The sequence below is a fragment of the Macaca mulatta genome, chromosome 5, assembly GCF_049350105.2.
Source record: "Macaca mulatta isolate MMU2019108-1 chromosome 5, T2T-MMU8v2.0, whole genome shotgun sequence".
NCBI classification, from domain to species: domain Eukaryota; kingdom Metazoa; phylum Chordata; class Mammalia; order Primates; family Cercopithecidae; genus Macaca; species Macaca mulatta.
Window position 1 is genome coordinate 179,484,267 of NC_133410.1, and position 26,395 is coordinate 179,510,661.

Here is a 26,395-nt window from a genome sequence, read left to right on the forward strand (position 1 = left end):
CTTTGCTAGATGACCAGTTTAAGAAAGGCATATTAAGAATATTCTATCATTTATGTGAAAAAAATGCAAATTAAAATCATAAAGAAAACATAACGTCTGTTTCTGGCATTTGTATTATATCTGTTTAAAAAACAGAAGGATAATTTTATACATATTTTATAACATATGTAGTTTTAAATCTCCAAGCCGGATACATTACCAAGCTGTCTGCAAACACATTTTTTAATCTTGAAAAAGAAATGTGTTAAAGATTTTAAATTACTCATAAGTGGATCCATGAAAGTGAAAGGCTGTCTGGCATTTTGTTTTTCCTTTACTTCTAATTTTTACTTAAGCAAATGGTCATCCAATTCAATTGTCCTATATATTTCCTGGATCAATATCATGTTAGTAGTTTGTTATATTTATGTCATGATTACCTCTTATATTGTAATACACAACACTTAAATGAAATAGCATCTTCTATGTCATCCAGCCAGACCTAGTCATTGACAGAAGGAATTACAAAACCAAGAGAAATTAAGTTATTGAACTAAAGTCTCACAATCATATAAAGGCATAGCTGTAGCCCTCAACCAGGTTTGTATTTATTCATATCTATATCTGTCTACACACACACACTGTATATATATATATATATACACACACACACACATAGGTATATATAAATAGCCATACACATGTAAACAAATATCAATGTCTCTGTTTGTAAGCATTTTTTACATGTCATGTACTAGTATCTCGGTTTTCTTTTCTTTTATTTTAATAAATGTTTGTTATAGTTTAACATGCACAGAGAAATCATAAATATATTTATCCAAACATTTTCTCAAAGGAATATACCTACTTAGCACCCATATCAAGAAATTAAACATTAATAGCATCTGAGAAGACCCATTTTGCTCTCAGTCACTAAACCGCCACAGGAAATCGCTATATTTTCTCTGTTTTTATAACTGTGTGTAAATGATAAATTTAGTATGCACTTTTTACATTTGGCTTCTTTAATGCAACATAATTTCTGTGAGACTCGTACATATTTTTGTGTATAACTATAGATATTCATTTTCTTGCTATACAGTATTTTAGTAAAATATCACATTTTAGTTATTCACTCTACTCTTGACAGACATTTGAGTTGATTCAGTGTTTAACTGTTAAATGAGTGCTGAACATACTTGTATATTTTCTAATACACACATATTTGTAATTGGTATATTCAAAGAAATGAGATCTCTATATCACAGAGTTAGTGTTGAGTTTTCCTAGATGCTGCCAGGTTTCCCATGTAATTGTATGAATTTAACACTGTGTTTAGTAGCGCACTTGCAACATATTTTTTTTTGTTTTGATTTTTAGCCATTGTGGAAGCTAATTGTTCAGCTAATGTGAGGAGTGCTAAATTTCCAATTATAATTGAGAATTCTTACTTTTAAATTTCCAATTCTTTCAGTTTTTGCTTCATGTATTTTGAAGTGTTGATATTGGCTGCATAGAGAATTGTCTTTCTTGATAAAAGTGATTCTTTTTTTCACTTTGAAATAAGCTTCTATTTTCTAACAGTATTTCTTTTTTTAAGTCTACTTTTTCCCAGTTAATATTTATTGTGATAAGAATGTTCATAGCACAATATATCAGCCAGTATATATCTATATTTAATTATGTTTCTTATAGACAACATATAATTGGATCCTGGTTTTCTATCCCATTTGAAAATCTCTTCCTTTCAATAAAATTATTTTATCATGTACATTTACTATAACTCTTTAAGTTTTATTTATCATGTTGACTTTTATTCTCTATTTTTAAAAATTGTTTCTTTATTCCTTCTCTCCCCGTTTCCTGCCTTATTTTGAATTAGTGTATGCATGTAGATTCTCTTGTACTTTAACTACTTTTTAGGTGCAATTGTTTTATTGTTTTAGTGGCTGCTTGAGTTTTAAATATGCATCTTTAAATTATCACAGTCACATTTCAAATAAGAGTATACAATTTTAGGTATAATATAAGAATTTTTTAATAGTATACCATTTCCCCATGACCCAATATTTTGCTGTATTTGACAGATATTGTACTTCTACATAGGTTGCAAAAGCAATAATAAATCATCGTTGATATGGTTTGAATCTATTTCCTCACCCAAATCTCATGTTAACTTGTCATCCCCAGTGTTGAAGGTGGGGCCTGGTGGGAGGTCATTGCATCATGCAGGTGGATCGTTATGAAAGGTTTAGCAGTATCCATTTGGTGCTGTTCTTGTGATACATTTCTCACAAGATGTGGTTGTTTAAAGGTGTGTGGCACCTTCTTCCTCTCTCCCTTGTGCCTTCTCTGGCCATGTAAGATGTGTCTGCCTCCCCTTCACCTTCTGGCATGATGCTAAGTTTCCTGAGACCTCCCAAGAAGCAAAAGCCACTATGCTTCCTGTACAGCCTATGAAACTGTGAGCCAATTAAACCTTTTTTCTTTATAAATTACCCAACTTCACGTATTTCTTTATAGCAATGCAAGAACAGACTACTTCAGCTATTAATCTTATTTCCAAAAGTTGAAAAGAAGGAATTAAAGTAGCTGGATGGTGATCCATTGTCTCTTTTTACCTGAGAAAAGTTCCTAGGAGGAAGAAGGGACAGTAAATACCCAGATAAGCATCTTCGCCAACTAGACATCAAATAGATTAAATATATTGTTAAGAAGAAGAATTCTGATCTCGAGATAGCCTTAGTTGAAGGTTCCATCGCAAATATTAGGTTGGTGCAAAAGGAATTGCAGTTTTTGCCTTTAAAAGCAATCACAAAACCCACATTTACTTTTGCACCAACGTATAGAACCCAGTGTATATCATAAATAATCCCTGCAAATGTCACATAGTTTATACAACCCTCTGGGCTGTTTCATTATATAAATAATCCCCACTTTTTGAGGAGCCTCATGAGCCTTAGCTAGAGATCTCTTCTATTCTAGGACAAAGGGGCATATCTTGGATGGAGGAAGGGTTCCCTGATGTCCCAGATCTCCCTTTTTATCTGAACCTTTTTGTTGTTGTTGTTGCTTTTACGTTTAAAATAATTTAGTAAAACATGATACTGGGTAAGATCTCTGGTTCTGTGAGTTTGTTTTGACATTCTAATCCTATGTGGACCTCAAAAATCAATTATTTTTCATAGAGATATAACAATGATAAAACTCTTCTTTGTAGATACTCTCATATTTACCATTTGGAACAATCTTAATTCTTTTGTGTAGCCCCACATTTCCATGTTGTAATGTAGGTCTCCTGTTGACAAATTCTCTCAACTTCTGTTTGTATGTATTTTTGAAACATATTTTTACTCTGTACAAAATTCTGGGTTTTAAGGATTCTTTTATAAATGTTTTTTATTCAGCGTTTTAAAAATAACTTTTCATTATTTTCTGGTTTGACTAGTTTCTGATGAGGTTGGCTGTCATTCCTGTGGTTTTCCCTCTAAACTTACTTGATGTGTCTTTGTCTCCAGTGACTGTTATGATTTTCTCTTTAACACTACTTTCAATCAATTAGATTATACCGCTATTTGATGTAGTTTTCTTGGAGTTTATGCGACTTGCACTTACTTGACCTTTTTGGATGTGCACATTTAGAGTTTTCATCATGTTTAGATAGTTTCCAGCCCTTATTTCTTTATAGATTTTTGTTCTGCTTCTTCTTTTTCTCTTCTCCTTCTTAGACTTCAGTTATACCTATGTTAGACCACTTGACATTAATCCAAACATCACAGTCTCTATTAATTTCCTGAGACTGACATCGTTCTATATTTTCTCTCTCTGTCTCCTTTAATTTTGTGTTGTTTCTGTTAATTTCTATGTATTCCAGTTCATTTATCTTTGTCACTGTTTAATTTACCATTAATTCTACTCAGAGAATTTTTCATTTTAGGCATTGTATTTCTCCTAGTACATTTTCCTTAATTTGCTTTATTTTCTTAATTTTTAATTTCCATCTCTTTACATTGATGTTTAACTACTTGGAAATATTTTAAATAGGTACTTTAATGACTGTATTCTATATCTATCATCTCTTTCATTTTATGTATGATTATAGTAACTGAATATTTTCCTAGTTATTGGTCATACTTTCTGGCTGCTTCAAATATCTAACAAATTTTTAAAATTATTTATTGCTGGCTACTATGATATTTACCTTAAGTAGTGAATATTATTATGTATGATTAATAATTTATTTTTTCTTATGCAGATATACAAAGAAGCCAGCACCATTTATTAAAAATTGTCATCTATCTCCAATGCATTACCAACCTCAACTTTGCTATAAATGAAATATTTGTACATGTGAGAGTATGTTTTTGACATTTCTTTTGTTGCTTTGAACTACTTACAATTTGTAAGTAAATACTCAGATTTTGTATTTCTTCTTTTGACAATTTTGATAACTTGCTTATTTCAAGAAACTTATTACTGTTATGTAGTACTTAAAATTATTGGCAGACATTTGCAGGTGATATAATCTCTTATCTTCAAAATACCCATAACATATTTTTAAAATTTAGTTATGTCTCTTTTTTATTTCATATAATGGTCATTTATACTCTTTTTTAAATCCATAATAAGTTGTTACCATAACTTCAAGGGTTTGGTCTAGGTTCCATTGCTCACTGCACAGAGAGCCAATCACTGAGACCATGAGTATTGACAGAGAAGAAGGTTTTTTATTCAGGTGATGTCAGCTAAAGAGATGGAAGCCAAACCTCAAATCCATCTCTCCCAACTGAATAAAATAGTTGGTTTGTAGAACAGGGAAGAAACATAGCTACCTGTGGGAAGGAATGCAGCAGGAAAACAGGAATTAGGAAGGGATAACAAAGCAGTCATGATGCATGAGAGGTCTGGCATCTGATTGTCTGGATGTGGTGGTATACTGTGTTTCAGGTCCTTGCCTGAGGTTTGGTTTCCCGAGAAAGAAACTCAGATAAGAAAAATGTAAGTTTCAAGTTTTAAGTAAAGGTAGAGTAAATTTCTATGTTTATTAAAAAAAAAAAACCATAGATAATAGTTTTATGGGACAATTTGGCTGGTTTCAAAGTATTGCTGGAGATCTATTAATAATATTCAACTTGACAAAAAAACAAAGTTTGGCTTTATTTATAGTTTTTCTATTGTATAAATTTATAAAATATATTTACTTATATTTTTCCATCATTTATATTATTTCTTTATCTATATTTTTTATATTTCCATAGAGAAATACATTTCTATATTTAAATTTTATCATAAAATTTGTTTATAATTTTTCTATCAAATTATCATTTGATGATTCTCTATTTTTTCTATTTATACGTTTCTGTTTTATTAATTCCTGCAGTTTGTTATTCTCTTTGTTTTCTCCTTTAGTTCATATCACTCTACTTTTTTGAGGTAAGCATTTAGATCACTGACTTCCAGTTTTTTTTCATTAAATATATGCATTTGATATTATTATTTTTCTATAAACATATTTTAGTAGCATCTTATAAATGTTAAACTACTATATTATCACTATCATTAAGCTTACATCATGGTTTCTTTAGACCAATGTGTTATTTAAACTGCAGAAATTAATAGAAAAACATGCATAATAGAAAAATGTTAATGAAGCCAAACTTCTTTTTAATAAAGTTGAATAGTGTTGATAGACCTCCTCCAGCAGTACTTTTAAATCACCCCAATTGTCCGATAGAACTAATGTATATATATTTTTTAATAAACATAGAAATTTTTTTCTATTGCTTGGTCCTAATATTTAAATATTTTAATTTTTTAAAATAAAACCATACTTAAATTCTACCTTTAAGAATGTTGTCAAAATAAATTCAAGTATTTAAAATTTGTTGAGGCTTACATTATTTGCCTAGAATATGGGCATTATAAGGAATCCACATTCATTTAAAATTAGTTTGTATTCTCTGTGTGTTACATACAATGTTTAATCCATGTGTGTTATGTTACTGTGCACATGTGTGAGTATCTTGGGTGATATCTATATCCTTGTTGAGTTTTTGCTTGCTTCTTCTATTATTATAATTTTGTTGTTGTTGTTTGTTCTTGAGACAGAGTCTCACTCTGTCGCCCAGGATGGAGTGCAATGGAGGGATCTCAGCTCATTACAACCCCTGCATACTGGGTTCAAGAGATTCCCCCTGCCTCAGCCTCCTGAGTAGCTGGGACTACAGGCACCCACCACCACATCCGGCTAATTTTTGTATTTTTAGTATAGACAGGATTTGGTCATGTTGGCCAGACTGGTCTCGAACTCCTGATCTCAGGTGATCAGCCTATCTCGGCCTCCCAAATTTCAGGGATTACAGGCATGAGCCACCGTGCCTGGCCTGCTTATTTGTTTATTGAAACAGATATATTAAAACCTTCACTTTGCTTGGATAATTATCTCTTCATTTAGATCTGGTGATATTTGCTTTATAAATTCTGAAGCTAAGTTATTAAGTGCATATACAGTAAAACTGCAATATTCTCAAAGTGATTAGAACCCTCATTGTTATTCAATGTCCCCAAAGTAAGCTTTAAAGCTTATTTTCTCTGATGTTAGAATAGTTACATGCCTATTTCATATTGGCATATCTTTCATCTTTTCATATCATTTTATTATAAAATTTTTAAACATACAGAAAAGTTAAATGAATTATTCAGTAAATACCTGTATACTCATCACCTCGATTTTACTATGAATATTTTGCTATATTTGCTTAATCATATATATTTTCATGTAACCAGTCTTCTATCCTCATTAGCACATCTTGTTTTTGATGAATTTCAAAGACAGTGACAGACACCAAATCAATATACTTTACCAAACAAGTAAGCATGGTAAGCTTTAAGTAGAAATTACTAGTTGTTTACATGTTTAACATGTACACACACTCTCAGTTACATACACCTTAAGTATGCTACTTGATGAGACGTCTCAAATGAATAAACCTGTGTGAGCAAACAGCAATTATATTAATTGGAGTTAAAGAGAAGAGTAATTTTAGGACAGGATGTCCTGTGGATTTTCCATAAATGTGTTGTATTTCTCAAACAAAAGTCCTGATTCCTCTCTGTCCGTGCATTTCAGAACAGCTTCATATTAACAGTCTGAAAGTTATAAATCCTGAGATACTGCACCAATTCTTATGCTTTTCTTACAGTTTGTCTAAACGTATGTTTATATATACGTATATATAGTCACTTTATTAGACTTTTTATAAGCTCTTCTTATGTAAATGTGTCATATCTTTGCTGCTGACTTAGAAATACAGTAATTGGTATCCGTAGGAGATTAAAAAATCAGATACTCAAAATGATATTATGAATGTACCATTAAGTGTTTGATGCAAAACAAAACAGCTCAAAAGTTAGTAGTTTAAAGAAACAACTATCTATTTAACTGGTGATTTTGTGGGTCGGTTATTTGGGCTTGGCTACATTAAGCAGCTCATCTGGTGGTCTTGGCTGGGCTTCCACATGCATCTGCAGTGTGCCTCTGGTCACCTACATGGGTCTGCTCCAGAAGTTCAATTGCCTATCAGGTGGGAAGAAAAAAATGAAGGGGCCACCTGCTTTTCATTAACCAGCAGCCTAGTTCAGGCATTTTCTTTTTTCTTTTTCTTTTAATTTTTACTTTTAGTTTTGGGGTACATGTGCAGGATGTGCAGGTTTGTTACAGAGATAAACATGTGCCATGGTGGTATGCTGCACCTATCAACCCATCGCCTAGGTATTAAACTCGGCATCCACTAGCTGCTTTTCCTAATGCTCTCCCTCCCCCAGCCCCACCCCTGACAGACCCCAGTGTGTGTTGTTTCCCTCCCTGTTTCCATGTGTTCTCATTGTTCAGCTCCCACTTATAAGTGAGAACAGGCTTCTTCACAGGCTTTTTACCTCAAGGTGGATATAGTTTTGAGTATAGCAACAGAAAGAAATCTTCAGTGTTCAAATACTGTCCAAGACTCTGCGTTGTTTCATCTTCCTGTTGGCCAAAGCAAGTTATATGATCAAACTCAGGGTAAGAAGCTGGGGGTATGCACACAGAGGACATCAATGAACTGAAGGTCATCACTGCAACTATCATATGAAGTTTGCATTATGTATATATTCAAAAAGCTCTGAGATTCTCTGTCTCCCTCTCTCTTTCAGAATGGGACTTGAGTGATTCACAGCATTAAGTAATACAACTCAAATTGAGCAATAAAAATTAACTTCAAATCGATTTTGTTGGCAAAACACAGCGTTTCAAAATACTTGTTCAAATTTTAAAACATTTTTTTCCTCCATAATTCTGAAACATGTATACAGATTACATAAGCTCAGTCATCATATAACTAAACAAAAAATATGGCTCCAAAGAGACCAATGTTTCAAAGAAGAAGGTAGGAATGTGGCATTTTCTAAAGTGGAAGATTTGTGGAAGTAAGAAGTGTAGACTTGGGTTTTACAGATAATTGGAGGAACTGCTAGCCACAATGACTATTTGCTTTAGAATCCTGGTACTGGGAATGTGTGTGTGTGTGTGAAAAAGTGGGGGGAGTTGGTGATTAGAATGATGTCCATTTTATATTACATGAAGGCTGTTTACACCAAGAACTTTTAAAATGAGACAACAATAAATTATATCTGAGGTTCTAGAAATTTCAATGCAACTACCTCTATTGGTGATTTTATATTTGGAAAACAAAATGCCAGTTATGTTTTTAGAATGTCCTTTCTCTTTCAAATCGTAAAAGACAATTTTTATTATTTAAGGGCAGTATGTAAACATAATAGCTTTAGAATTATAAAACATAATAGAAACTCAAGACCAGTAGTGATTAAGTATCTCTTGTGTCTGGGAAATGTTCATTCTCGTATCATAGAGGATATAAGGAAATCCTTCACAAGGTCGGGCGCGGTGGCTCAGGCCTGTAATCCCAGTACTTTGGGAGGCCGAGAGGGTGGATCGTCTGAGGTAAGAAGTTCAAGACCAACGTGGCCAACATGGAAAAATCTCATCTCTACTAAAAAATATAAAAATGATCTAGGCATGCTGGCAGGCGCCTGTAATTCCAGCTACTCGGGAGGCTGAGGCAGTGAGAATTGCTTGAACCCAGGAGGCAGAGGTTGCAGTGAGCCTGAGATCACACTGCACTTCAGCCTGGGCGACAGAGAGTAACTCCATGTCCAAAAAAAAATGTCACTGTCATAATTTCTCCAGATTCTTCTCCACTTTGTACTAAAGTAAGAGACAAGCATTATCTCACTACAGTATTCAGTATTTAGTAGTGAGGATGTTTACCAGCAACAGTGCTTTTTACCAAAGGGACATGACAATAATTTACAGTTTATGACAACATTAGCAACAACTCACCTTTATTAAATAGTTGCTATGTAACAGGTATTTCTAAGTTATTTTGCACATATTTGGGGGTGTTTTGGAGTGTAGTGGCACAATCATGGCTCACTACAGCTTTGACTTCCTGGGCTTCAGTGATCCTACAGCCTTAGCCTCTTGAATAGCTGAGACCACATATATGCACAACTATACCTGGCTAATTTAAATGTCCTTTTTAATAGATATGGGGTCTTTCGACGTTGCCCAGGCAGGTATCAAACTCCTGACCTCAAGCGATCCTCCCACCTCAGCCTCCTAAAATGCTGGAATTACAGATGTGAGCCACTGCACCTGGCCATATTCACTTTTTGTATCATCATAATAACTCATTTTAAAAAGAGAACTTTTAGAGCCAGAAGGTCAAATAATTTGCCCAAATGTTGCATATATATGTAACTTATATTTATCTATATGGTTTGTCATAGTCTAAAGGAATATTCTAATTTTTTTCAGAGCCATGTTAGTGGCTCATGCCTGAAATCCCAGCTACTTGGGGGACTGAGCAGAAGGATTGTTTGAGGTCGGGAGTTCAAGACCGGCCTGGGTAACATAGTGAGACTCCATCTCTAAAAAAAAATTAAAAACATATTCAGAAATGGTGGTGCATACCTGTAATCCCAGCTACTGGAGAAGTTTAGGTGGGAAAATCTCTTGAGTCCTGGAGGTGGAGCACGGAGTGAGTGAGCTGTAATCATACCACTGCCCTTCAGGCTGGGAGACAGAGGGAGACTTTGACTCGAAAGAGAGAAAGAAAGAAAGAAAGAAAGAAAGAAAGAAAGAAAGAAAGAAAGAAAGAAAGAAAGAAAGAAAGAAAGAAAGAAAGAAAGAAAGAAAGAAAGAAAGAAAGAGAGAGAGAGAAAGAGAGAGAGAGAGAGAGAAAGAAAGAAAGAAAGAAGGAAGGAAGGAAGGAAGGAAGGGAGGGAAAGAAAGAGAAAGAAAGAAAAAGAAAGAGAAAGAAAGAAAGAGAGAGAAAGAGAAAAAGAATGAAAGGAAAGAAAGAAAGAAAAAGAAAGAATGAAGGAAAGAAAGAAAGAGAAAGAAAGAAAAAGAAAAAAAATGCAGTTGAACAACAGACATCTGATTGTATGTCCTGTACAATAAATAATTCATCTTCTTTGGCTTATTCCTATTTCAGCTAAGGCATTAGCATACTTACCATACATTTGTTATTTAACATTTTTCTACCAGGTAAATATTGCTAATATACTTTAGAATAAAGAAAGTAGTTTAATGTTTTCTAGATCAACTTCTGACAATATAAGGCATGTAGTTGTATAGAGAGGTGTATCTTTCTCTAGTGCTGATCATTGTTTTACAGTCCTAATGTATATGATTTTATAACTACTGCATTTCTGTAACCCATAATATTTTATGTATATTTCTAAAATGATATCATGCCACTTTTCTCTTGGTTAACAAAGATCAGTTTTATAACTTATTTTTCTCACCAAATCAATGTAAATATATTATAATATCTACCTCTCCTACTTTTCTCTAAAGATTTTTCTGAAAAATGGATTATAAACAGACTTGAGAAGGCATATAACAGTCACTAAAATAAAAGATATCACACATCTCCTACAACTAATTTATTTGGGGTCCTCTGCTTGTTCCTTCCATGGTTTCTTTAAGCTTAAAGGTAGTAATGGCTCCTCAGTTGTTAGCTGCAAGGAATTTACATCATCCTGTTGGGTTTTTTTTCTACACTTGCCCACATCTCTCTTTATGGAGCCTCTCTATTGACTCCATAACAGACTGTTAGTCCCGCCATAAATTTATCCTTGGTAAATCTCCTTTACTCAGTGATACAGAATCTGAGAATTATTACTCATAAAGGGTAATTTATAGAGATAATCAAATATAAAGATAATTATTAAAAAGACTATGTCATCTGGTTTTCTCCATCTCTCTAAAGTTTTTTTTTTTTTTTTTTTTTCCTTATTTTTAGAGCTACTACATACAGGCATGAGAAATCAATTGGAAAGAATAAAACATATTGTAAAAAGCATTAATAATAATACTGTGTAGAGTTAATCAGCAGTAAAAAGGCACAAACTACTGACACATAAGGTTGAATTTCAGACATAATGCTGTGTGAGAGATCAGACACAAAATAAGCACTAACTATATTAAGCCACTTGTATGAAGCCATACCATGACCAAACTAATTTACGGTGACGGAAACCAGAACAGACAATACTCGGGGAGGCAGACTGACGAAAGGAGTAATGAGACAATTCTCAGGGGTGGTCAACAGTTGTATGTTTTCATAGAAATGTTTGCATTTGTCAAAATTAACTGAACTTATACAATGTGTGTACATCACACCTAAAGACATAACCTATAATAATTGAATAAGCAACATGGGAGTTGAGTGCTTTGCTGTTGACAGCCTCCGATTCAGGAAGTTAGCCATCTGGAATTGGGGATGCTGAGGAAGAGCCCTATCCGTACCAGTTCTGCATTAACAGCCATGGACATCTGTTCATCATTTATTTCTGTTTGGCCAAGATTTTCCCAATGGATTAGTTAATTTCACCTCCAGTCACTCCCAAAAGTGTCCCAGTTCGAAAGATAAATAGTATGATCATGTTAGAATTAATTAGCCACAAGAGAAAGCAAAACCCCAGTCGGACTGACAGAATTGGTTATAGCTTGACAGGCTCCTCAGCAAACTTAGTGAAATTTGCATAAGCATCTTGTTCCCATTTACGAACTCCTAATCTCTAGTGCTCAATATCAGAAAATGCCTCTTGAGACATTCCCTCTTACTCACACTTTTACCCCAGTCAATCTTCCATTTGCATCTTCTAATCTGTACTTTCAAATTCTTATTCAATTGAAAAAAGTCCCTGAAAATCCGAACTTGACAAATAATTACAGAAGGCGAATTCTCAAGTTGTTTCAACTCAATCAATATAAAACACTATTCAACATCTTCCTTCAGAAACCAGCTTCTCCCGTAATAGCTAACATTGTACCTAGTTGATAGCATACTAAAGTAACTTAAAAAATGGACCCAAAATGTAATAAAAATAAACATATATTTCTTTCTTGTTTCTTTGGGAAGAAGATGAAGAAAGTACTACGACTCCCCATCATTTAACCCAGGCTGAGAGCAGCTCCACCATCTTCAGTACATAACTTCTAATGTCCCCTTGGGCATTATCTTCCCAGGTAGTCAGAGAGGAGGAACAAGCATGGAGTAAAATAAGTAGTAGGAGAGACGGACCATGGATGCAATAAATTAGGTATTCACAGGACACACAATACTTCTCACTTTTTATTACCTGGAACACAATCAGATGACCAGATCCAATTGCAAGGAAATATGGATAACATAGTTTACATATATTCCAAGAGAAGGGAAGAAGATGGATATTGATAGACAGAGAGCAATCTCTGCCACATGTGCTGATAATCTTTTGGTCTTCCTAATTCTATTGGTCTTCCTAATTCTCCTTTTTCCTATGGTACATAATTTATATCACAGAGAAGAATTATAGTAAACTATATCACATTAAGTACTTTGCGGATACAACTTCTTTACTTACATATTAGATTTATGATATAATCCAAATTCTGATGGACAGACTCCAAGATTCTAGATATAATAGATCCTGACTCACCTGTTACCCACTGGGCTCCAATGACACAGCCTTGAACTTGCCTAATTTGTTCCTGGTGTGAGGTCTCTGTATTAACTGCTACATTATCTAATTTTCCCCACACATCAATTATAATTGTTATAATTATGTTCAACAATGAAAAACCAAAAATTCTACCACAGTGGTTTTTACAAAACAGATTTATTTGTCTTGCACAAGAAAAATTTAAAGGTAGAGTGTCTAGAAATTTTCTGCTAGCTCAACCGTAATGTAAATGAATCACGATCCTTCTAACTTTCTGCACAACCTTGTTTTGTGTAGGCCTTTTGTCCTCATGAAAGAAAACCGTGTTGTCTGCCTCCAAGCATCACATCCATGCAAAGGGAGGAATAAGAAGGAAGTCCTCAAAGTCTTCTTCCTGCAAGAATTTGTTTATATATTCTGTTAGGAAAGCCCTATTTTCATATTTCTTTCTTCATCACATAGACCAGAAATATGCCATGTTGACATTTCTACATGAAAAGAAGGTTGGGCTCTTTAGCTTTTATAATAGTAAAAGCAGGAATGAGAAGTACTGTATGTAGTTTTTGGATCACCAATTACAGCAACTTCCAAATCCCAGATCTTCAAAAGCATATTTGCTGATAGTCATTCGGTTTTAGATTAAATGTCACCCTTTGAAGAGGCCTTCTATGTTGATCATTTCCTCTGTGCCACCCTATATTATTCTTTACCTTGCTATGTCCCTAAGACGCTAACCTTTGTGGAGGGCTTCAGTTGAATCCTTCACCTCTGACTTGTAGTCAATGAGATTCTGGAGAATGGTAAAGGCTGATTGTGGGTTACTCCTGTCCCAGCCCCCTCCTGCTTATCCTAAAGTTGTCTCTCCTCCAATGTCCTGCAGCTCCTCTCTGCCACACATCTCCTACAGCTGATTTATTAGGGGTTCTCTGCCTGTTCCTTCCAGGGTTTCTTTAGGCTTAAAGGTGGTAATGGCTCCTCAGTTGTTAGTGCCAAGGAATTTACTCCGTCTTGTTGGTTTTTTTCTAGTCCTGCCCACATCTCTCTTTATGAATAGTCTCTCCATTGAACTTTTTTTAATCGCCCTGTTTGAGAGGGCCATTTATGTCTTGCCAGCAACATAACATACCTTTTAAATTACCAAGTATAAGGTATGTCACAAAAAGCCCTATTCCCATCACTCTATTTTTTTTAACACCCTATTTTGAACTTGCAAAGGATTTACCATTATCTCAAATGATTTTATTATGTACACAATGTTTAACTCCCCCAGTGCATGCTTCTTAAGAAAAGGTATTATATCTGTTTTGTTCCTGTTTTATTTGTAGTACCTAGGATACAGACTGCTGTATAATTTTTGTTCAATATTTGTTGAATAAATACTAAGTGCTAAAGTCATATTTGTTGATTGAACTTTGCCTAGAGAGCCTCCTTCTGCAGTAACCTGAGCTCCCACATACCTTTAGCTCAACACCATGCCCCGTATAGATTTACCAAGAACGCCTCTCTATACCAAATGTATCTGCAGTTGAATTCTACCCCTTTTCTGGATTTCCAAGCTCACGCTTATCACAAAGGTTTACAGTGGCTTCCGATTTCTACATAAATCCTTCTTTATTTTTCAGTGAAGATTTCTAAGTTAATTTTTTCTTTCTATACTGTGGTCATAATTATCTTTGGCCATGTAAACTTTCACTAAGCAGTGAAGTCTATTTCAAAATTAAAGGAAAAATTATATGATTGCTGATGATAAAGGACACAAGGATACCTGTACTTTGGTTTCTTTGTTGTGGACAAATCGACATGGTTTTTTCATTCTCAGAATATTTGTGATAATATGGCTTTATATATGTCATAGTTCTAAATTCCATGTCAATGACTGTTTTCAGACATGGGTTCAAAAATCAGTTCAATAGTCTATCACACTTTTAGAAGTATTAATGGTTTCATTTTCGGCTCAGGGCAGTTTCTTAATAACTGTCTTTCGTTGAAATACTTTCATACTCAGAAATTGAGGCTGCAGAGAGATTAAGCTGTGCTCTGAAGCATAAACATTTAAAACATAACGGGCAATAGGCACATTTCAGAGTTTATAATTGAGAGATTGTTTATCGGTTGGAAAAGCCATAAACAAAATGTAATCTGACATAGTTATGACATTTGGTTAATCACAGCCTTGCTTAAGTCAGATGATTTATCTACCTGTGTTGTGTTGGTATTGTTATATATATTACATCATTTGGGGATGAAGTGGAGTCTTTTCTTTACCATTAATAAAGTATTAACATGGAATATTTTAAAAGTGGTTACACACACACAAAAAAAAATTATTCAGAAAATGTGTCAGAAACAATATTATGAAAAACAAAGAAGGAGATCAAGATTAGAGAGATCAGACTCAGCTTGAGCTTACTGAAAAAAAAAATGTTAAAAGACTTCATGTTTGCAGTCATAAGGTGATAAACATTAAAAGAGTACTAAAAAGCCCTTATATTTATGTTTGAAAAGATAGGTAGCTTTGGAGGAAAGCCAACATAGAAGGATGAAAATAAATGTAATTTTTCAATAAAATGTTGAAAGGGCTTGGCCGATCAATCTGTGATCTGCGTGTCATGGCTCGGTATGCTTCGTTCTACTTAATTCTTCTCTTATCCAAATTTCTATGTTGCCTTTCAAGAGAGGTATCGTCATTTACACAAAGGCATCACGTGCTGTCCTGCTCACCTGCTGCCACAGTGCAACTTGCAGCAAATTACTCTCTGGTTCTTGTCCTAGTATAATTTCAAATCCGGCAATCCAAAAGAAAATTAAGGAAAAGAATTGCAAAAGGACTTAAAGAAGCAGAAAGAGAAATTCAAGCAAAAGCATGATGTTGGTAAATCCACTTTTAAATCAGGGGTCTCCCCAGTATGTTGAAAACTTAAAATAATATCATATTTTGAAATAAATGGTTGCTTTCAAAATGACAGAGCAATTTCATTCAACTTAAAATTGTAAAATGGGTCTATTATTGTAAAATTTACCCCACCTCTCTCTACTTTATCACTGTTTTCTTTTTGCGTCTCTGCTTTGCCATAAGTCTAAAAATTAAATGTATATGTAATTACATGGTTCGCTGAGCATTATACCACACAACTTTGCAGCATGTCACTAGCAGTGTTATTGACCGATTAAAAGGTATTTTATTGTTTTTGAAGGTGGGGTAGCTCATCATATTTTCATTTCTCTTTTAATTCACTTTAAATCAAGACTTTGAGATTCATAAGTCGTAACATAGTAACATAGTGTGTTAGAAAGAAAAGGCATTTACCTAGCCAACTGCATGTTACTCATAACACGTACCATATTTCACAGGGTGCGAATTTCAGGATGGGGAAAAAAAGGTTACAACCCTTATACGTGCATGGGGCCATTATATACTTTAAATTAAGCCAATGAAGAAATGAGAAACAAAAGACTACAGAATTGTGTAGTCTTCAGTAAGCAGGCAAATGACTCCATACAGAAGGGCCAGTGAGCCAAACAGAAAGCATAGTAGAATGTTTCTTCCAAATTTCTCATAACATGGAAGTTTCTTTTTTATTCATTTTAAATAATGCAGCAACTTAAAGTCTGTGAAAAAGCAATTTCCTCTACATAAGCTTTTGAAAAGTTTTGCTGAACATGTAGACTGTTAGAACACTACAGTAATAGAAAAATAGAAGTATTTACACGGAATAGAAAATTATTCTGTGTAATAGAAAAAAATGACACAGAATTATATATTGTATATGTAGTGTGCATGTATGAAATATATACTTTTAAGACTAATTTTTGTTACAAAGCAATATATGAGACGTTAAAAACAACCAAATAAAAATAATCCATCACAATTAAAAAAAAATTTTTCAGTGTTTGTAAAACTTCTGATTGGTCCCCTTCAAACAGAGATTTTCCAATTCTTTCAAAAATTGTATTAATAGTATTACAAAATAAGATTATCAGCAGATATATCATTTAGAATATATGTAATAATATATCTTATTGTTATTATAACACTTAAAAGAAGTTCTCAGAATTTGTAATAGCATATAAAGATAGTAATATAATGATTACTTTTTAATATTAATACTAAGTAATAGAATGAGTAATAGTAATAGAATGATAGTATTTAAATTAATAGTAATATAATTTAATAGCACTTAAATTGATATATTTATTTCAGACCTCCATTCTTCCAGTTTAAATTTAATTTAAATTAAAATAAATTTTCAATCAAAATTTCCAACAAAATATTTCCTTTATATTAAATTTTAATTTGTCAGTTCAATTAATTGTAGTAATAACAATAATAGCAAAAATAGCTTAATCTAGAAGAAAAACTCATACCTAGAGACTTATAGTAAATACTTAACTTCAAAAAACAACTTAAAAATTGTATTAAATAAAAAATTTATGTTGTATGTGTGAGTGTGCATTTGTCAATTTACAAGATAATTTAAGAATAGAATATATTACTATAATGTAAACTTCTGTGGTAAATAAGAAAATACAAATTCATTATGATAAAAAGGAAACTGTCAACTTTTTGTTAATATATGGGCTTAATTGTATTCCTGATTTAATATGATTAAAATATTAATGTAACATGTATTTTAATTGTCAATATTTGTACTAGATTGGAAATTGTTTATTTCAACAATTTAAACATATGTTAAAATATTTTGATACAAACTTGGAAATGTATGAGGGTATACAATGTTTTCCAAAATTATTTTATGGGATACACAAAACTATCTTTTGAAGACCACTGATAGAACATGTTACCAAAGTGCCTGGACTTAAAAAGGAGATAAAATTATTTTATGGGAACGAAAGGAAAGAAAGGAAGACTCGTTGCAAATGGAGCTGTGGTGGATGATGAGGGAGGAAATTTAAAAAAAAATTGTCTTATAACTATAACATTTTCAATGAAATCAGAAGCTGGGATTCAGGGAGAGCTTTTATTTTAGTAAAATAAGTCAGTTTGGTTTAGATGATTAAGAGAAAAGAAAAGTGTTAGCATTGGGAAGATTGAAGTACTACTAGGCACTATTAAAGGACTGATAACCGATATGGTGAAAACCTACCTGTACTAAAAATACAAAAACTAGCTGGGCGGGTCGTGCGTGCCTGTAATCGCAGCTACTCAGGAGGCTAAGGCAGGAGAATCACTAGAACCCGGGAGGCGGAGGTTGCCGTGAGCGGAGATCGCGCCAGGGCACTACAGCCTGGGCGAAAAAATGAGTGAGACCCTCTGCCCCGACACACACACACACACACACACACACACACACACACACACACACAGAGGCTGATAAGGCAAAATGCAATGAAACAGCAATAACATTAATGCATATTTTATACCATGTCTATCGTTTTCAGGAGCAGTTCTGAGAAACTTAGGTTTAAACCATGTAACACTTACCACGCAGCCTACTACCGGAGACACCTACAACAGAACGTAAAGACGGCTGAAATAATTCAGATACAGGTAAAATTTTGTGGGGTGTGTTTTGTGTAACAAAGGACAAATTGTACCTGATTCTCTTCCAAAGATTTCATTAGCAAAGATGTAAATACTTGGGCTGTGAAGTCATGTACAGCAAACTCGTGCAACTGTCATTTTTTGAGAACCCACAAAAGAGAGACTTCGGCAGCTTGGTGGAGTTCAAATCAGTGACATGAGAGAAATTGAAAGAGGGAAAGTCATCATAGCTGAACACTTACTATGTACCAAACAAGAGCAAAGTGTTTAATGTTCATTACTGTAATTCAAAAGTAACCTTATGAAGTGCCTATTATTGTTGTCTGCACTTTGAAAGTGAGAAAACTGACTCTCAAAATGTTTTAGTAAATTATACAGTACCACCCAAGTATAATGAAATAGTACTATGTCTCAACCTAGGACCTATGTGTATGCAGGTGATGTTCAGTGGAGTGTTTTTATATGTGTTAGATCTAGCTAATTTATTGCATTGTTTGGTTAAGTCCCCTATTTTCTTCTTTATCTTCTCTCTGGATGTACTATCCATTATTGAGAATGGGGTATTGGTGTCTCCAATTATGATAGCAGGACTATATGTCTCTTCAATTCTGTTAGTTTTGCTAATATATTTGATGGCATGATATATAGTATTATGCTTCAGGTATCTTATTTGTATCTAACATCAATTTGAACTTGTTTTATGAATAGAATCTCAAAGCAAATTTATGAATATGAGAATATTTGCCTCATAGTGTTAATCTCTTGATTTGTGCTAACTATTCTAAAACTAAATTGAATTAACTAAAATTAGATTAATCAGGCATGATTCAACAATATTCTGGTTGTTTTGAAAAATCAAGTAGAACCTCAAATCCCAAAGTTTTCTAACACTGATTTTTTAAAAAATAATATTTTACAAACATGGTGCCTTAAAAGTTCTAAAATGTATTATATTAGCAAACACCACATCTCTCTTTTTCTGTAATTTGTGAAAAATTTTCTTTGTTTATATACACTTGTAGAACAACAGTATGTTTCAATAGAACAATTATTCAGTCTCTATTCTAAGGACATACTAATATTAAAACACATTTAAATACCATTACTTCAGAAAATACATTGCTCTTGCTCTATAATAACTTCTAAAATATATCTGCTGTTGGGTAAATTATTATGTGATTATACTTCTCTTCAGACATGATTAAGCTATAAAATATATCACCAGAATAATCTTCCTCTCTCAATTTTATCCAAAAGCCTCTTAATATGACTGTATAATCCATGGTAATTTTTGAATCATGTTGTGAACCCTACTGCAATCCTCATATGCACTGTTCTCAATTTAATAAATGTTAAGCTTGACAGCCAGAACTGCATGTGAATAAGTCAGTTCTATGAATGAACGTTTTAATTATTGGCTTTACTCATACACATCCATGAAGTTAATAAAGTACTCTACTTGTCATCAAGTCTGTTAACAAGAGAGAGAAACTCAATGAGAGAGATATTTCATTTCACAATTAAGAGCTAACTTCCCTGTGTACCAAAGATACATTTTTATACATCTCAATTAAAGTTTTTCAGAGATGAGAATTAAATAAGTAAGCTAGTATCCCAATTAAGAATATGATTTTGCAGATTTAATACTACTTATGTTTTAATTTGTGTTTAATTGACAGCCACTAAAATAATGCAATACATTTCTTATCATCAAGGAAAGAGAAAATGTTGTGTTTTCTCTGTAACTCTGCAGTAGTAATTTTGAATTCTGAACACTTAAGAGGAAAAAGCTTTAAAGGCGCCCTCATCAATTGAACTATTAATAGTTAACAGCTGCCTGTTCTGCAACCAGCTCCCAGAGGATTAACTAATACAGTGCAGCATAATTAACATATATCTCAATTTCCCCTACTTCTGTATTTCACCTGTCTTAAAAAGAGTTTATTCTGAGAGTTTTTTTTAATGTGTTTGTTTGTTTGTTTCCCTTTGCTTATGATATCAGAAGTCTTAGTTCTAAAATATATTGAGAATTGATTACATATATTGACTTTTGTAAAACTACTCTCAAGAGCACAAGTGGGTTTGGCTATTTGGTTTGGCATAAGGATTTTAACATGATATTCAACTAAACAAAAGCAAAATCTATATTGAAAACTTTAATCACAATTTCAGGAATATAGTAAGTGCTTTGTCATCTTTCTTGCCTCCAGAGTAACTATAAAAAAACAAAAAACAAAAAACAAAAAGGACTACTAAGAGAAAAAGAGAAGCATTCGAAAAATGTATATCTGTGATTCCTTAATTCTTCTCTCACTTTAACTGGCTATGAGATGGCTAAAGGTACAAAGACACTCCAGGGAGAAAAAGGTGCAATTAAATTATATTTAAACTTTTCGGGCCATATCTCTAGTACATATGATCCTGATGGGTGTGAAGTAATCACAAGGGTCCCTATAAGAGGGAAGCAGGACAAAAGAGACCATAGCAGATGTGATGATGGAAGCAAGAGTTTGCAGTTATCATCAGTCAAGAAATGCAAGTGTCTTCTAGAAGTTAAAAAAAAGCAAAAAAATGGATTCTCCCTTCAGGGTCTCCAGAAGGAAGCATCCCTGATGATACATTGCTTTTAGCCCTGTTCAGCTCATTTTAGACATTTTCTTTATTAAGACCTCAGGAGATTAAACTTGTGCTATTTTTAGACACTGAATTTGTGGAAATTTGTTACAGTAGCAACAAGAAAACTAGTACACTGGCACTTACTAGATGTTTCCTAACTCCTCATGTAGACCATGATGCCCACGAGGAGAAAACATTCAGGGAGGTTGATTTAAACCCTCTAATTAGATAATGCCGATGGAAACTTTTTTTTTTCAGAAAAATACCAGAATTTGGCCTTAAAAAATATACACATTCAATTAAATGTCCCCACTACCACATATAAAACTTTCAAAGCATAATGAGTTATTTATTTTTTTAAAAAAATAATTATTCTAGTGAACAATATCAAAAGAACTGTGAAGTAATTTTGGTATAAATTATTAGAGAAAATATTAAAAACTGATAAGGAAAAACATGTCATGAGAAGATATTGATCGAATCCAGAAAAGGAATATGAAGAAAGTTGTTAAGCAGCATGTATGCAATTCATTTTCTCCTTTTACTGTGGAATGAACCTGGCAAACAAACAAACAACCTAGTTTATTTGAGTGTGAATTCCTTCAAATATTTGTGCCCAACAATAGATGGAAGAGAAAGAAATGTGTGACAGGTCTCTGGTTGAAAATACATCATACATGTCTATAAAATTAACGTGTTGAAATAAGAAAACAAGAAACACACGTAGCTCCAACAGTCATCCTGTGAACTCCATGCTTCTGGTTCCATAAAAGTTTCAGATAAAATGTTTTTATACCTTAATGCATACCTAATACTATTACAGGGAACTCTATTTGACCAAGCAGTACAAAGCAGAAATAAGATTAATTTTATAAAAAAAGACAAAACTAAACTAATTTTAGTTCTATCGGCAGCACCACCCCTAATGGTAATATAAGGGTTAACAAATTTTCTCTCTCTAAATTAATTTGTTATATTACCTTCTATTGATCTTTTCTAATGCAAATATATTGCTGGCAAAATACATTGGAGATTTGCTTGACCTCTTTATTGTTGTAGGATGTGGCAATTAATTTTTTTTTATTGAGATTCCAATTAGCTTTATGCTCTTACAATGTTTTACCTAAGTCCTCCTTTAAAGTTTCCCGAAGGTTACCGGAAAAAGATCATCTAAGCATGACTGTACTAAAAGGTAGAAGTAAGGAATGCATTAGTTACGTTGTGTACAAAATTGAGGTTACTCTAGGTTAAATGAATCTGATTCCTTGAAGAGATAAAGATGCTTTAAATCATGAAGAATTAATCAGAAAATTCTAATTGAAAAACAGGACCACAGTAGTCTATTATAAAAGGGGAGAAAGTGTCAAATTAGCACAACAGAGCAGGGAAATCTGAAAGAAATTTTGCAGACTGTTGCCATCATGACCCTTGTAAAAGTGTTGCTAAAGAGAGAAAAACAAAGGAAAAAAAACCCTAAGGAGGCGGACTTCATGATTAGGACCACCCAAGGAGAGTCTCTAAGAAAAGAAAATTGAGTTCCATAATTGGAGGTGGTCTGCATGTAAAATTTTCAGATGTGCCTGCAGACACTAAGTGCTGAGTCTGAGTAATTACCAAAGGGAAACTGAGAGAAAGGTTAGAGGATGATATTACAAACACCAGGACAATGAGTTGATAGACAAAAGCTTTCTAGTGTAGCTCCATGACGATCCCAGCTAGTACCAACCATTCAGGTTAAAAATCTAAAACTACATGAAAAAGCTATCGTCTTTCTACTACTGATCTACCTAGCATTTACTGACCCTGAATAAGAGAAGGATGAGAGAGTGGCTGGAAAGTAAGATAAAGGTAGAACAATCAGAAAATGTCCCTGGCATGAACAAATAAAACCCTACTACATTCAGTGAAACGGAATATTGCAACCCACTGAGGTTGTTCAGCTGGATATGGGAAGAGTCTCAGTTTTTCAAACACCTCAATCTCTTAGCTCACAGGACTTGAAAAAGAGAAGAGAGAGAAGAGGTGTGGACTGTGAAACCAAGGGGACTCCTTTTTCATACCTAAATCTCTACCTTGGGGTTCCAAATAATACAAAGTGAGAGATGGAAATTGGATTAAATTGTAACTTTGAATTGAGATTTCATGCATTTTATATTTCTAAATATACAAATACTAGGCAAGTGTTGTTTGTAGTGAACATCATTAACAGTTTATCATTTAAACATTTACTTTTGCAGAGGAAAAAATCTGACATAATTTAGGTTTTTTGTGGACAACGGGTCTTTAATGATTCCTTTGTATCTCTTCTTCTCATACAATAGAAGTTGTGGCAATACAAAAATTGTGTACTTTGGGCAAGACTGCATATTAATCTTAGATATGATTCAAACATCAAACTGTATCTTACAAAAACATTAATATCTCACAGCAGTCAGGTATTTGCCATTGTCACTGAAGAATTAGGTGACAACATATTTCTATATGTGATCAATACATTTAGCTGATTTTTTGCATATTTTTAATTCATGCCAGTTTTATTTTAATCTTGAAAATTTTCTGAAGTCCTCAGTTTCTTTCTTTTCTAAGTACAAATCCACACTTACTTTAATTGAGCATAGTTTAAGGCTGCCATATAACTCATGTAATATTTGTAGCTCTCTAAAACTGTTAAGCTGAGCTTAATAATAAAAACATTCATCAGGAAAAATCTGTACACCTTATACAAAAATTAACTCAAGATGGATTAGAGACTTAAATGTTAGACCTAACACCATAAAAACCCTAGAAGAAAACTTAGGCAATACCATTCAGGACATAGGCATGGGCAAGGACTTCGTGTCTAAAACACCAAAAGCAAATTTAAATAGAAAATGTCATGACCTAGAAGATGACCTAGCTCTTCTTCTTCTTCTTTTTTTTTGTTTAATTGCAAATCATCACCATATAATTCTCATTTCACTTTGGGTAGATAGAATACAGCCTAGTAATGAGAGTTGTCTTATGAATTTATTAAGTCACGGCTTTAGAAATAAGTCATAAGTTCCCTGTATTTAGAGTTTGTAATAAGATCTCCTTAAAAACTGAAGCATAATACATAGTACTAGAACTTGTGAAGACATCTCCATTTATTCTCATGGGAGCTTCCCGTTCACGCCCATGGGAGGATAGCGAAACTTACCATGTAGTATAAAAAGATTTACCTGTATTCATGCCAGAGTCCTAAGAAAACAGAAACAGAACTTGGTGCAGTGTTATATGGTAAAGGTCTAAATCAAAAAAAAAAAAAAAAAAAAGAGTTGATTGAACAGTCTCTGGTGGGTTAAATTATTGATTGTTGATTCAAAAGCAAATAAACTCAACCTAGTGTAATAGCAAGTATTCTAAGAGTAAGAAATTAAGTTGTTAACATTCTTGATAAAAAAGGAAATGAGTTATTGATAAATACTTATTTTCCTCCGTCCTCATTCTCATTGTAATTGCTATGGAATGAGACAGCGTGTCTCTCAACTTGAGAACCTTGCAATCCAGAAGTAAGACTACATACAAAAACAAAATACACACAAATGAAAACAAACTTACACATGAATTACTCTGCAGATTTAAGTGTAATACAATTTAGGCCACAAAAATAATTGGCCAGAAATATTTCAAGTAATTTTTTTTTCTAGGAATGTAACTGGAATGGTTACATGTAGGAAATAGCATAGAACATTTTTAAAAATTCAGAGAAATGATTTGAAACAAAATTTTACACTTAGGAAAAATATTACTGATGATGTTTAGATTACAATAAAGGACAAAGATAATTTATTGCTTAAAACCCAGTATTGAAGGATATTAAACCTTAAGGGTGATTAACATAGCTGGCTAGGAAGAAGCATTAACATCATGAATTAAAATTTTTTCAAGGCAGCTGGAAGTCACTCTAGAATTCCAAAAGAAGAATGACAGTTGATATATAAACACTTACATGCACAAGCCAAGAGGGTGCTATCACACTTTTCCCCTAGTCCGCCCTGCAGGAGCGGTTTTTAAGTCTTGGGTTACAGTATCCTACAGTTTTGAGACTCCCTCCCAATAAAAATTGAGCTCTCTGTGCAACCAAGGGACCTGTGGTCCATCAGTAACAGGACCATGTCTCAGGACTAAATAGAAAACCAAAGGAAGGCATGAAGGATGAAGGTCTACATGTAGTGCTCTTCAATAAACCTTTACAAACGATTAGAAAGAATACCACAAAGAAACTATTAACCTAAAGGTGTTTGATTTCACAGAGTAAAATCTTTTTGAGAAGATCACTACTATTACACAGACTCAGGTGAACACAGATCTGACTGCATGTCCCCCAAAATATTGTCACAGAGATGTCTCATTCTGAATGTCACAGTGGGTTAGAGAACACGCCTCCGGGTATGTCAACAGAGATACTTAACCTTTCCCCACCGCGGTAGTACAATGCAGTCAGTCGATCTCATCTTCATGAGACTCCAGATCTACAGCCATCATTTCTAAAACAAATGCAAACAAAGGTATATTTTGAAGTGAGCAGAGGAGCTTTCTCTATGTGGGGTAGCGTGCCTGGGAAACCTGATGTTGTTTGTGTAGAAGGCTCACAAAGTACCTGTAAATAATTCTGATCAAGACTCTGAAAATTTAATCGGAAGAGAATTTTAATTCGCCATCGAGAATTCATTCATTTTGATGGTTCAAATGATGAAATGGAAAGACTAAGGAGATTTTCCATTTTTGCAGAAAAAGTGTTCTGTGTTAATGGAGCCGGAGGAAACCACATGGGCTTTGGTCAGCTGCATCAGCTCTTAAATGCCAGAGGATGTGCAGATGTTTTCCAGATGTTCTTTAATATGGATCGACAATGAGCAGAAAAGTAGTTGAAAATACTTTGTCACTGTTGACGTTTTGATTTTGTTTTCCCACTCTTTCTTGAAAGAGTGAGTAATTTTATTTTATTTTATTTTATTTTCATTCTAGAATGTTGGGGAAGGGGCAGGCAAGAAAAGTAGTATAACTGAAATGCATCTGTTACAAATACGTCATGATTGAAAGCAGAACCGAGTTTCAACTTATAACCCTAAAATTGTTGTTGGACATTTCTCCACATATAAACTATGCATTTTGAAAGAGAATTAATTATTTGTGAAAGTAATGTTGGTGGTCCATTTTGCCAGCCATTCCCACTCTGCTTCTCCCTTCCCTGCCTCCACTAAAGAACCTAGAAAAGCTAAC

The 26,395-nt window shown here is 33.6% G+C and overlaps 1 pseudogene; it reads left to right on the top strand.

Annotated features, from left to right (window-relative positions):
• Window positions 1-15,641: 15,641 nt before the first annotated feature.
• LOC100425032 (RWD domain-containing protein 2B pseudogene) lies at window positions 15,642-26,028 on the top strand (annotated as a pseudogene).
• Window positions 26,029-26,395: the final 367 nt, after the last annotated feature.